Consider the following 12,672-nt stretch of genomic DNA (forward strand, 5'->3'; position numbering starts at 1 on the left):
TCCAGCAACAGCATGATCAAGACATCTTGAGCGTGTGGGGTACACCTGATTGGATTGGTTGCTGCGGTGAGGTGGTGTGCCTCATCTAAGTACCCTACAGGAAGGTGAAATAGCAGGGTTGGGGGGAAAACACATTATAGCAAGAGAGATTCAACTGAGGGATTCTAAAGCAAAAAGGAATATAACTAGCGTTGATGACAACAATACCGAAAGTAAATACTCAGCCATGTGGCCCTTCTCTGTCTTTTTTCTCACCTTGTTTGGAAAGCTTGGGGAATTTTGAGGAAGAAGTGTGTTAGCGAGTGGTGGAGACCATCCTTCAAATGGAATCGGCAAATAACAGTTTTTCCAGACTTCCAAAGGAGGCATGAGAGAAATGTAATTTGGAGGCACTGTATACTACACGAGATTACTCTCATGATGAATGGGTGACTTACAATACCTTGGGATTTAGGATTCACATCATCAGGGCCACCATATTCCATGATTGTCTGTTCTTCCTGTATTAATAAAGCGTAACCAACTGTCTAATCAGAATACAGAGATTTACAAAAATAGGTAAACTCAGTTACTTTCTTTCAGATTCACAAATGTATTTGAATTGCATAGAATCATGTAATATTATATATATATATATATATATATATATATATATATATATATATATATATATATATATAATTGTATTATTATTATATTATTATGATATTATTATTATCCCCATATAAAATGGAGCCTAATGTGGGCTCAGTGACAAAATTTGTCACTTGTGGTTGAGAGAGGTGATCACTGGGAGTGTTGTCTTACACTCTTTACTGTCTGGCTTTTGTCAGTACAGTCCAGACAGTGGTGTATCTTTCAATCTTTCAAGCCTGCACAGTCTCTCCCGCAGACAGCATACTATTAACATGGTAATCCTCAGAGGGAGAGATGAATAGAGTTAGCTAGCTCTGCCAGGAACATAATGGAAACTCCTAGCTGCCACCAGATAAGGAATGGGTTAGTGTTACACTGTTTGGAGACATTGTGGGCACTTACAATTACAGCAGACAAATACTTCACACTTGATGTACAGTGTCATTTAAAACCCGGTGTGGCATAGTTGAGCTTGGGATACAATCTTGTATGCAGGGTTTAGAAGATGCTTAGATATACATAGCTGTCCACTGTGATTGTGTTATTGCTCACACCTGGTACATTGTGTCACTGAATTAATTCAGACAATGATACCCACATGTTGGTTCTCAAAGGAGGCTTTCATCATCATGTGAAAAGTTTCAACATGAAAACGTACATACAGTGCCTTCAGAAAGTGTTCATCCCCCTGGACTTTTTCCAAGGATGGATTTAAAATGTATTTAATTTAGATTTTTAGTCACTGATCGACACAAAATACCTCATAATGTCAAAGTGAAATAATGTTTTATACATGTCACATGTATTAAAAACTGGGTTAGGGTTAGTTGGACTTCACTGTGCTCTTAGGAACTACTGACAGTTCTTTGGACGTCATGGTTTTTCTGCTCTGATATGCACTGTCAACTGTGGAACTTACATAGACAGTTTTTTTTTTTTTTAATATATATATGTTTTTAGGGCATTTCTGCTTTTATTGAGATAGAGACAGTAGAGATTAACAGGAAGGATGGGTGAGAGAGAGGAGGGATGACATGCAAGATATGTCGAGGGTCGGAATCGAACCAGAAACCTTGCAATTACGTGGCATGCGCATTAGTGTGCCACGCCACCAATATATGATTGCTACATATTCCTCTCCATGTCAAGGTAAAATTTACAAACGTGAATCACAAGGTGGTTTGGGAAACACTCACCAAATGACATTGCACGTTAGCTAAATCCTTTGTTAATTGGTTAGTGAAACTCAAAGATCCATCGTTCATCCCAGGATGGTTAAGAATCCCCAGGTTTACAATGATGTAATTTAAAAAAAAAAAAAAAAGTTTTGATTGACAAAATCATGGCTCATTCTTACTTAGTAAATATTTTACATTGGATGTACACCTTATTTTTCGAGAGAAGTTACCCTACCGAGTTGTGATGCATCTGGTCAGGTCAACAAGTTAGTTAGTATTTACAGTATGTGCCTCAGTGTGGAGGATTATTATTAGAAATAACACCTGTGTGTTGAAGCAGTAGTTTCTAGACAAAGGTAGTGAGTAAACATCACCAAAGCAAATGATGTTTGCATTAGGGCCCCAGGTACCATATCAGACATAAAAGAACCGCAAGTTATGTCAGTCCCATGAATACAGCTTTCATTCAAAAGCCATAAGGATAACCAGGATGTGACTGTCTATCCCTGCAATATTCTCTATAGCTCCTCTTTTCTTTGTAAATACAGTATGTCAATGTGTCCAAACCATTTTTTCTTTTGATATCCATGTAAGGGTTATTTGTTTGTCTTACATTGTCTTTTTCATGCCATCCAAGTTTGGGTCATTAAAAATACATTTTCTTTCCAGGTGGCGAGCGCAACTGTGGAGTACATGAGCTCATCTGCATCAGAAAAGGTATGGAGATCAGACTAAGGGGGGCGGGGATCACATTTGATCACCTTTGAACACTTACATCTCCTCCTACATCCCCTCCCTGTTAGCCAATCATTTCCATTAATCACTGTGTTATGTCGGCCATGTTGAAATGCATCTCCAAAACACACCTGTTGCACTTTTTTTAAAAACATTTTTTTTTAATATCCTATATTTGTCTGTCATGTTCTTTTTGCTTCTCAATCTATTACTGTTAATGCTCTTTCAGTGTGTTCCCTTTGTGCTTGTGTCCTGGCTCTCTCGCCCTTTGGTTATGTTACATTAGCTTTGTATTTGTAAGGTTTAGAGGAAGGGTAGCGGAAGTTCTGGTGGTTTGAGAGGTTGTACACAACTGGGAGACATAACCCTGAAATAAGACAGGGCTCATTCTGTGTTTGTGTACTCTTAACAATTACCCTTGTGAGTGTTACTTGGTGTAATTTCCACCCCAAAGTGACATGAGTTGTACTGTTGCAGCCAAATAGGACCGCCATCTTTTGGCATCTGAAAAAGACCTCCTTTCTATATAGTACGGTCATAATTGTTGCATTGACTAACAACTAAAGGCAAAGAATATTGTCAGCTTGAGTGTGTGAATAACAATATGAAATTGTGCACCACAGGGATCATTGGCATTGGCTTGTACACATGCACACAAGCACACATGCACAAACACACACACACAGATTTGTGTTTACACAACCATGAGGGAAGTTTGAGCAGTTATCCAATGTGTGCTTGCCTTCTGTGATCCAATACCATGATTAAATATTAATGACTGCTGTTTTACTGCATGGGGGTTGGATTTCCTCAGTTTCACAGTCCTTATTGAGTTGGTGTGCCTTTTAATCATTAAATTACATTCAAATGTAAGTTTTTGTGGCTCTGACCATGTGACCAAACCAAGGTGGTCTGACCAGGACACACTAATAGCCCTGGTAACTATCCCTGGTCAGCAGAAAAGGGCCCTAATCACTATATATGAATAAAGTTGATACCATATGGTCATACTGATATACAGTACTGTATCATATTCTGATATACTGTATTCAAATCTTGACTGTATTACCACCGTAGTGGTGGTGAAATAGCCCTGAGGCTAGCTCATGTCAGGTACATTGACCCCAGCTGTCTGAGCGTGTTGGAACATACCCAATTACTTTACTGAGCCAGATAGCTGAGCTGAGCAGCTGTTCATGCAGTATCTCATACTCAATAAAGACCCACAGGATGAAGCAGAGCTTCTCCTCCTTCCTCTTCTTCTTCTTCTTCTTCTTCTTCTTCTTCTTCCTCTTCTTCTTCATCTTCTTTTCCTCTTCTCGTTCTTCTTCCTCTTCTTCTTATTTTTCCTCTTTTGCTTCTTATTCACCTTCTCCTCTTCCATTTGAGTTACTATATGTGATTGCCAGTCAAGAAAGGAATATACAGTTCATGCCAATAAACAAATTTTTATGAAACATGTTGTTGAAGTAGTGTCTAACCTGACCAAGCTCATTTTAAGCCTTCATTCTAACACCTATGTTGCAAGCTATTAAGCATAACCCTGTGTTTCGTACACATGCTACCTTTTCTTAGAGCTTGCTCCCTTGTCTAAGTCAGTTGCTGTCATGTCTGGTCTCGAAAAGGCTCTCTGCATCAGACTTGGTTGAGTCTGGACTTAAAACAAGCTCTTTAGATGCCAAGCTCAGTTGAACAGTAATGGCATAGCTTTTATGGACATTTTTACAGAGGAGTGGTAATCACAGCAATTAGAGGGCCTCGTGGTCATGCTAATGCTAATGTGATGCCTTCCCGTCTTTTGATCACTGAACAGTAATGAGTCACTCTTTATTCAGCAAAAGAGCCACAAGTGGACTCTGAGTGTTTCTCCGAGTGTGTGTCAGAGGATGTGAGTATTGTTTGAGTGGTCTGGTTGTGTATGATTTTTATGTATAATTGTTTGGATTAGCTGCTTGTGTTTTCTTGTGTCATTGCAGTCGGATTTGTGTGTGTGGCCTTATGCGTCACTCCCTCATTCACTGTGTAGGATGCGTGCGTGCGTGCGTGCGTGCGTGCGTGCGTGCGTGCGTGCGTGCGTGCGTGCGTGCGTGCGTGCGTGCGTGCGTGCGATCGTGGAGTGGAAGTGTGTGTGGGGGGACAGTGAGAGTGCTTATGTGTATGTGGGTGTCTACCATGGCTTTGTGCTTTGGAGATGGTTGGTGTGCTTTTTGACATTCTGGATGGCAACTGTTTCCATGCCAACGGAACAAAGCAAGGGTAGTGAAGTGCAAAAGGAAGACACATAAGCAATGATATTTACATCAATGACAAAAACAACTGAGCACAGGCATACATTCTGATTTGATCACAGCGTTGAATATGCTTCTTTCTCCTGTTCTGTTCTTCATTTGCTCTTTTGATGTTGTTCCACTTGTGTGGTCTATTGAACAGTGCTGGGTATTTATGGAAGCAGTTCAACTCTGTGTCTATTTCAAAGTACTCTACACACGCATACACATTAGACTTTTTGGGATCTCTGGAGAGAGGAAAATTATTATTTTGGATATATAGATAGATAGGTAGGCAGACAGGCAAATACACCGTAAGAACTCAATCTCATAAGTGTCATAGAAAAGAAACACATTTACATTGTAAACCCATTTCCAAATACCTCAGAATCGGGACAAATTTTACTGTTGATGGGCAGTTGTTTATGTGTAAATTGGAATTCGGATAATGAATTTTGTCGGTGTGCAAAATGTTCTGATTTAACCCAGCTGTATCTGGAGTGCTAGCACATTCACTTTCTGCGCATGCCGGCAGCACTTGTTGTGCCAGTTTGAATTGCTAGTCAGGCTTTGTGTGGGTCTGTCTTGAGGTGTCACTCTGGTGCAGTATTTACATACTGACTTGGCTGTTTGAGAACATATCTTTAAAGGACCGAATACTTTTTTTTGTATGTAATCTTCCCTTGTCATCTGTCCTGGCCTGCTCATCGTTGATTTGTTATGGGGGGCAGCTGTTTCCTCCAGATGAATATCCCTGTCCTTGATTGTGTCCTGGCTCTGACAAGCTCGAAATTGTCTATTGACCTGGATTTATCCATGCAGAAGTCAGCCTCAGGTGTGGGTGGTGGTGCCCTGTGTTATGTATTGGCTTCTTAGTTGACGACTATGGCCAACGTCTTGAATAGCTTCCTCTCTTTTTCTGTTAGAATTTTTCGTAAGCACTAATATGAACATTATTTTGAACAAAACATCAAAGACTGGATGGGGTATGGATTCTGTGACCCCGTGTCCTGTCAGAGCAATAATAAACCCAACACCCAGGAGATATTACCACATCTGTATCATCAATGCATTCTGTTCCTGTACAGAAAGGCATTTCTGTCCATATGTGGGAGGGGTATGCTGTAAACATCTCCAGGTGCTGCACATTGAGGTAGTAACTTATAAAAATGCCTTTGAGATGTTAAATTAGAACATGATTTTAGAAGAGGGTTTGGGGTTTGTTGATTATACAGGTATAGCACTGTGTGATGATTGTTCATCAGGGACGTTCATACTGAAAATCATTTCTTTCCCTTATGTTTCCTTGGTTCACAGAAATAACTTTTACCATTTCTAAAACTACTACAGTAGTTTTTCCTGGTTAGGAGGGGAGAATGCTAGAGTGAAGCAGAGACACAAGTCGGGTTGATGAATGATGTGAGTGTGAATAACTGTGCAACCAGCACAACCAGCTTGTGGCACAACAGTTTGTAAACAGCCCAAGTTCTCAAACAGGTATTCCTGTAGATTTTTGACTCACTTATGACAATGACAAATCTGATTTTTCTTGACTTTACTTCAGCTTTGTGCATTAGAATCAGAATGGATGCTATGTTGTTTTTGGTGTCACTAAGAACAAAATCATTGTACACCATCGGCAAACTGCCACCATCGATGCAGAAAATATTACCTAACATGCTAACAGCCATTATAATACACTGGTAGCATTACTAGCCAGCTAGTATTCACTGGTTGATGTTGAAGTAACTTTTAAGTGTGATGCAGTTGATTGGCGAAGATCACACGTAAATATATAATTTTTGGACAAAGATTATTATTTCTTTCATTGATAATCTCAGGGGATTGGTGGCTAGGGTTAGGGTTAGTTTTTTTGTAAAAAAGAAACCGTTTCTAGATTCAGTCCCAGTAATGTGTTTGCAGTTTAGTTGTGGCTAAAAGGTTTGTGATTACTAGCTAGCATAGCCAGTTTGACATGACTTGCTTTTACATGCACGTTTGGACAGACGAGGTGGAGGGGGTAGCCATGTAGCCTCCCACTCACTGCACCCGGTCAGCTACTGTAGCTACAGTCCCAGTACCTCACTTTTTCTCTGCAAGAAGTGCATGGTGCCTTATTACTGCCTAGTATCTAGGTCTCTAGCAAGCCAGCAAAAGAGGAGAAATAGCTTGTACATGCTCTATGCATTCAAACACTCTAATTAAATAGAGCATTACATGTTATTGTAGTTAATTGTTTATACTGACATTATATGATTTCTCAGACCTCAGAGTTTCTGCATCAGTGTATGGAGACTATACAGTATGGCGAGTACCTGAGGAAATGAAAGAGTTGGAGGCATTGACAGCTGTGATTTAGGTGAGACATGGCCTTGCCAGCTGCTCCTGGTCCAGGCTGCCTGGTGTCACCTCTCCACTCTTCCTGTTAACGGGATGTTATTCTTCCTGGTTTGGCCCAGACTTTGGCTGTAGTTAATTAGCCCAGACAGTATTTAGTTACAAATGTTGTTTCCTTAGGTACTCATAAGGTACTCATGATTCGTCATATTTTGGGCCCCATTCATTCTGGAAATACGTAAAAAAATAAATAAAAAAAAAACATCTTGCAGACACTCCAATCCTACTCATATTATGACAGAATCCCTCCCTGAATACTTTGTCTGCATTATTTTCCTGAATAGTCACTTTGTCACGCTGTAATACACTTTTGCATTTTTATTGTAATGGTTACAAAACAGTTAAGTGGATTACAGTGTAGTAGAGTGAAGTCTTAAGAGGGGGATTCTTTAATAATATTAGTTGTTTTGGAGTCTGTAAGTTGTTTTTGGACATACAGTGCCCTGCGTAAGCAATGCGAGAGTGAAGCATTTTTCATTCTTTTGACTCTACACTCCAAAAGTTTAGATTTGAAATCAAAAGCCACAGCCTAGGACCTAGATCAGCGGTCCATTACTTCTCAGCTAATGTAACTGTCCATGAAAGCCCTCCGAACAACATACACTGGAAGAGGAATTGGTTGCCATGTGACTGTTTGCCAACTTCTAAGCCCAAATCAAAATAGCAGAGCGAGGTCAGTGCCTTCCAAAACAGGATATCACTCCCACTGCTCATCCAGAAAAAAAGTGTATAGAACAGGATCACATTCCATCTGTGCTCTGAATAATTCAGTCACCACTGACAGTCAGGTACACTGTGAACAGACGGGTGTTCTCTTGGGATGACACCTCACCACACGCCTCTCAAACATGTCTCAGTCACCTCCTGTCCCTACCTACATTACTGAGATTCTGTAGGAATTCCTCTCACCAATACACTGTCATGGAATAAAGTCAAAGAGAGCACATGTGGCCAAAGGAATGATGGGTACTTGAAGGTGTATTAGGACTCTGGATGGTTGACCTCAGTTAATCCCAGGACAGTGAAACGCTGAAGTACATGGCTGTACTTCCTGTCTAAGGAATTGAAAGCTTTTGGATTTCTTGTATCAGACCCTTTTCAGACAGACAATGAAGCGGTTTGATAACTACACAGATTGATCCAACTATACCTTCTCCAACAGAGGAAAGAATGCTGGTTCAGAAGCTTCTGCATTCTCTCATTAAAGCCTTCAGTTCTGGAAAAAGGTTTTTGAGACAGATTAACACGTACCAGAGTGATGACAAGAATAAAGTGTAACTGCCCAATATCCACAGCATACCACCTCATTTGTGAAATGGTGGAAGGGGTGTTATGGCTTGGGCATGTATGGATTCCACTGGAACTTGCTCACTTGTCTTCATTGATGATGGAACTGCTGACGGCAGCAGCCGGATGAATTCTGAAGTCTACAGAAACATCTTGTCAGCCCAAGTACAAGCAAATGCCTCCAAACTCATTGGACAGACCTTCATCCCACAGCAGGACAATGACCCCAAACATACTGCCAAAGCAACTCGAGAGTGTTTCAGGGTCAAAAAGTGGAAAGCTGTTGACTGGCCAAGTCAATCTCCAGATTTAAGTCGTGTTGAACATGCATTTCATTTGCTGAAGAGGAGTCTTAAGGCAAAACATCCTCAAAACAAACAACAACTGAAGATGGCTGCAGTACAGGCCTGGCAGAGCATCACCAGAGAAGATACCCAGTGTCTGGTGGGGTCAATGGGTCGCAGACTTCAGGCAGTTATTGCATACAAAGGATTGTCTACCAAATACTAAACATGAGTGCTTAATTTGGTTTGATAAATCTGTCCCATCACTTTTGGAGGCCTAAAATAGGGGGACTATGTCTAAAAAGTGTTGTAATTTCTGAATTGTGGAACCAATATGTACACAAATGCCCTCAAATAAAAGCTGAGAATCTCTACTTTAACTTCATAGTCATTGTTGAGTTTTATATCCAAACCTATGGAGTGTAAAGCAAAAAAAAAAGTTATTCAGGGCACTGTATATTGTGCCAGTTAGCTATTCACATTTCCCTCCCATATAAAAAAAAAAAAAAAAAAAAAAAAAAAGAATTTCCAAATGTTTGTGAACTGTTTTATTTCAAATGTCCTACATGTCGAACAGCCACTGGTGTTGTGGCTTAGTTTAACACACCCAACAATTACTGTACGCACACATTCTTTCTCATCCTCGTGTCTGTTTCCCTCTCTATTTTCTCAATGTCTTATTGAATGTCCAAAAATACGAAAGGAGGCAGACATTCTACGCTCCTATAAATAAATAAATAAATAAATAAATAAAAAACTCAAACAGGGGCGTGCCAACATGGGCAGACTGCACTTGTTGGCATCCAGTTGATTTAGTCATCAGTCACACAGCAACTGACGTAAATCCCGTCCATATTGCCATTTCAGTTGCGGCTTGGCCAGGAACTATCATTGAGTATAGCCATCCAGGTTTCGTAAATGGCCAGGCATAGGCCAGAGTGTTCTATAAGGAAGCTACCTGTGACCAGTATGCTGGCCAGCGCTGACAAGGTGGCTATAACTACTAATGAGTGGACCACGCTCAAAACCCTACGTAACTGTTTATCTGTGACTGAAGATGAAGAGTGCAGTGTTACAGATGCGAGCAATACCGAAATCTACAAACAGTTGAAAAGTTAAAATGTCATGTGATGGGTTTTCCCAGGCCACCACCATAGTCTGTATAAGCATGCATGCATGACTCTTTTATTTGCCTCAGAAATTTTGACCACTCGATAAACTGCTTTTTACGACTCCATTTTGTGAAAAAATTGACTCGGACCCATCCCTAGTCTCAATGCTTTTGCCATATAACTTAATGTTGTTATCTATTCCACAAATCCATTTCATCTTTTGATTACAAAATGATATGTCCTATAATGAGAACATAATCAAATCCTTAGGAAGCAATCTGTGGTTTGCCATTACCTTTCTCTTAGGGCTTGGCATTTAACAAGCTGTCATCTGATTATAGTGTATATTTGATTTGGTAGAAGCTGAAGAATAATGTCGCTCTCTTCACCAGGCTTGAGCAGATTTTGTGTCATTTACGAGAACAAAGGGGTTTTAGAGTGTTTGCTATGCAAGGCCATGCTCCTCTTACATGCAGACACAAATGAAGAGGGAGACTGTCTGTTCATTTGGCACTGCTCTCTGTCTCTCTATTTCATGCCTCGCTATCTTTTTCTCCATATCTCTGTATCTATAGAAACATACAGTTCTGGAAAAAAGTTTTGTTATTTATAGGTAAGTGTTTGAGTAAAATGACAATTTTTGTTTTATTCGATAAACTACTGACAATATTTCTCCCAAATTCCAAATAAAAATATTGTCATTTAGAGCATTTATTTGCAGAAAATGACAACTGGTCAAAACAACAAAAAGGATACAGTGTTTTCAGATCTCGAATAATGCAAAGAAAACATGTTCATATTCATCACAACACAATACTAATGTTTTAACTTAGGAAGAGTTCAGAAATCTATATTTGGTGGAATAACCCTGATTTACAATCACAGCTTTCATGTGTCTTGGCATGCTCTCCACCAGTCTTTCACATTGCTGTTGGGTGACTTTATGCCACTCCTGGTGCAAAGATCCAAGCAGCTCGGCTTTGTTTGATGGCTTGTGACCATCCATCTTCCTTTTGATCACATTCCAGAGGGTTTCAATGGGGTTCAGGTCCGGAGATTGGGCTGGCCATGACAGGGTCTTGATCTGGTGGTCCTCCATCCAAACCTTGATTGACCTGGCTGTGTGGCATGGAGCATTGTCCTGCTGGAAAAAACAATCCTCAGAGTTGGGGAACATTGTCAGAGCAGAAGGAAGCAAGTTTTCTTCCAGGACAACTTTGTACGTGGCTTGATTCATGCGTCCTTCACAAAGACAAATCAGCCCGATTCCAGCCTTGCCGAAGCACCCCCAAATCATCACCGATCCTCCACCAAATTTCACAGTAGGTGCGAGACACTGTGGCTTGTAGGCCTCTCCAGGTCTCTGTCTAACCATTAGACGACCAGGTGTTGGGCAAAGCTGAAAATTGGACTCATCAGAGAAGATGACCTTACTCCAGTCCTCTACGGTCCAATCCTTATGGTCTTTTGCAAACCTCTTTGCTTCTCGTTGATGAAGGGCTTTTTTCTAGCTTTGCACGACTTCAGCCCTGCCCCTAGGAGGCTGTTTCGAACCGTCCTCGCCATGCACTTCACCCCAGCTGCCGTTTGCCATTCTTTTTGTAGGTCATTTGATGTCATCCTACGGTTCTTGAGTGACATTCAAATGAGTTGGCGGTCATCCCGGTGAGTGGAGAGTCATTTTCGCCCTCTGCCGGTCTGTAGCTTTGTTGTCCCTAATGTCTGCTGCTTGACCTTGTTCTTATGAACCACCGTCTTTGAAATTTTAAGGATGAAAGCAACCTGACGCTCACTGTATCCCTCTGCCAGTAAAGCCAGAATTGAACCCTTCTTTTCCTCACTCAAAACTTCTCTTTTCAACTCTTTTGGCATGGTCAGTAGTTATTTTTTTATTCCAATTACTTTTGAGTATTGCAGTCCTATTGCAAGAGGATAGTGATGACCACAGCAGTGTTTTTTTTATACTTTTCCTCATTAAATAAGATTTAGTTCAGGTGATCACCTAATCACTACCTCATTAAGTAGAATGAGGTGTGGCTGTATTCGAATTCAACAGACACTGGAATGGAATGGCTGCCATACATGTAGAGATGCTGATTTAAGAAAAAATTGGAGTTGTCTCTTAATTTTTTCCAGAGCTGTATATTGGAAGAAATCTGTCTTACAAATACCCAGTTATCAGTTACAATATGCAAGAGCAACAAACATTTTAAATTAATTGTGTATTATTTTCCATTTTGCGCTTCATTTTGTTATTTAACACCCACCAACTAAAAATCTACATTCAAATGATTCAACCTTCTGATTATTCCTCTTTCCCATCTCATCCATTCCTGCCAGTCCCCTTACTTGATGCTCTTTGACTGTCCGTGGTAATCAATCAGTCCACTGGTTGCATTAAGTGGCTGACAGCTTTGCTATACAAATCGTTCAACACAGACTTAGGGTGGATTGAATGTCCTGTTGTCACCAGGTCAATGCCTGCTAGCACGGCTGTGAAAAGAAGATACCAGTAGTGTTGACGTGAGAATAGGTGACAGATAACTTTGGACCTCACTTGGACTTTGGGCTAAAGAATATTAATTTGTGTTGTTTTTGTTGCTTTATTTGCATACCTTGAAACAGAAAAGTGACAGGAAATCATCGAAAAGTGTAGACATTGTGTATATCGTAAGTAAATGTCTTCTATAAAATAATATGTTTGGGCTTTTTTTTTTTTTTATACATTCTCTATTTGTGAATTGCACGTTTAATGAACTTGCAAACAGAGAAAAAG

General features: G+C 40.3%; 1 protein-coding gene across 1 annotated transcript in view; it reads left to right on the forward strand.

Annotated features, from left to right (window-relative positions):
* Positions 1-2,488: 2,488 nt before the first annotated feature.
* syt14a (synaptotagmin XIVa) overlaps positions 2,489-12,672 on the forward strand; it is a gene marked incomplete at its 3' end in the record, with an annotated part of 29,602 nt that continues 19,418 nt past the window's right edge. Inside the window, exon 1 of the mRNA XM_083683292.1 lies at positions 2,489-2,531. The remainder of the gene's footprint in view (positions 2,532-12,672) is intronic.

This window comes from Argentina silus (assembly GCF_951799395.1).
Source record: "Argentina silus genome assembly, chromosome: 13".
In the NCBI taxonomy this organism is placed as follows: domain Eukaryota; kingdom Metazoa; phylum Chordata; class Actinopteri; order Argentiniformes; family Argentinidae; genus Argentina; species Argentina silus.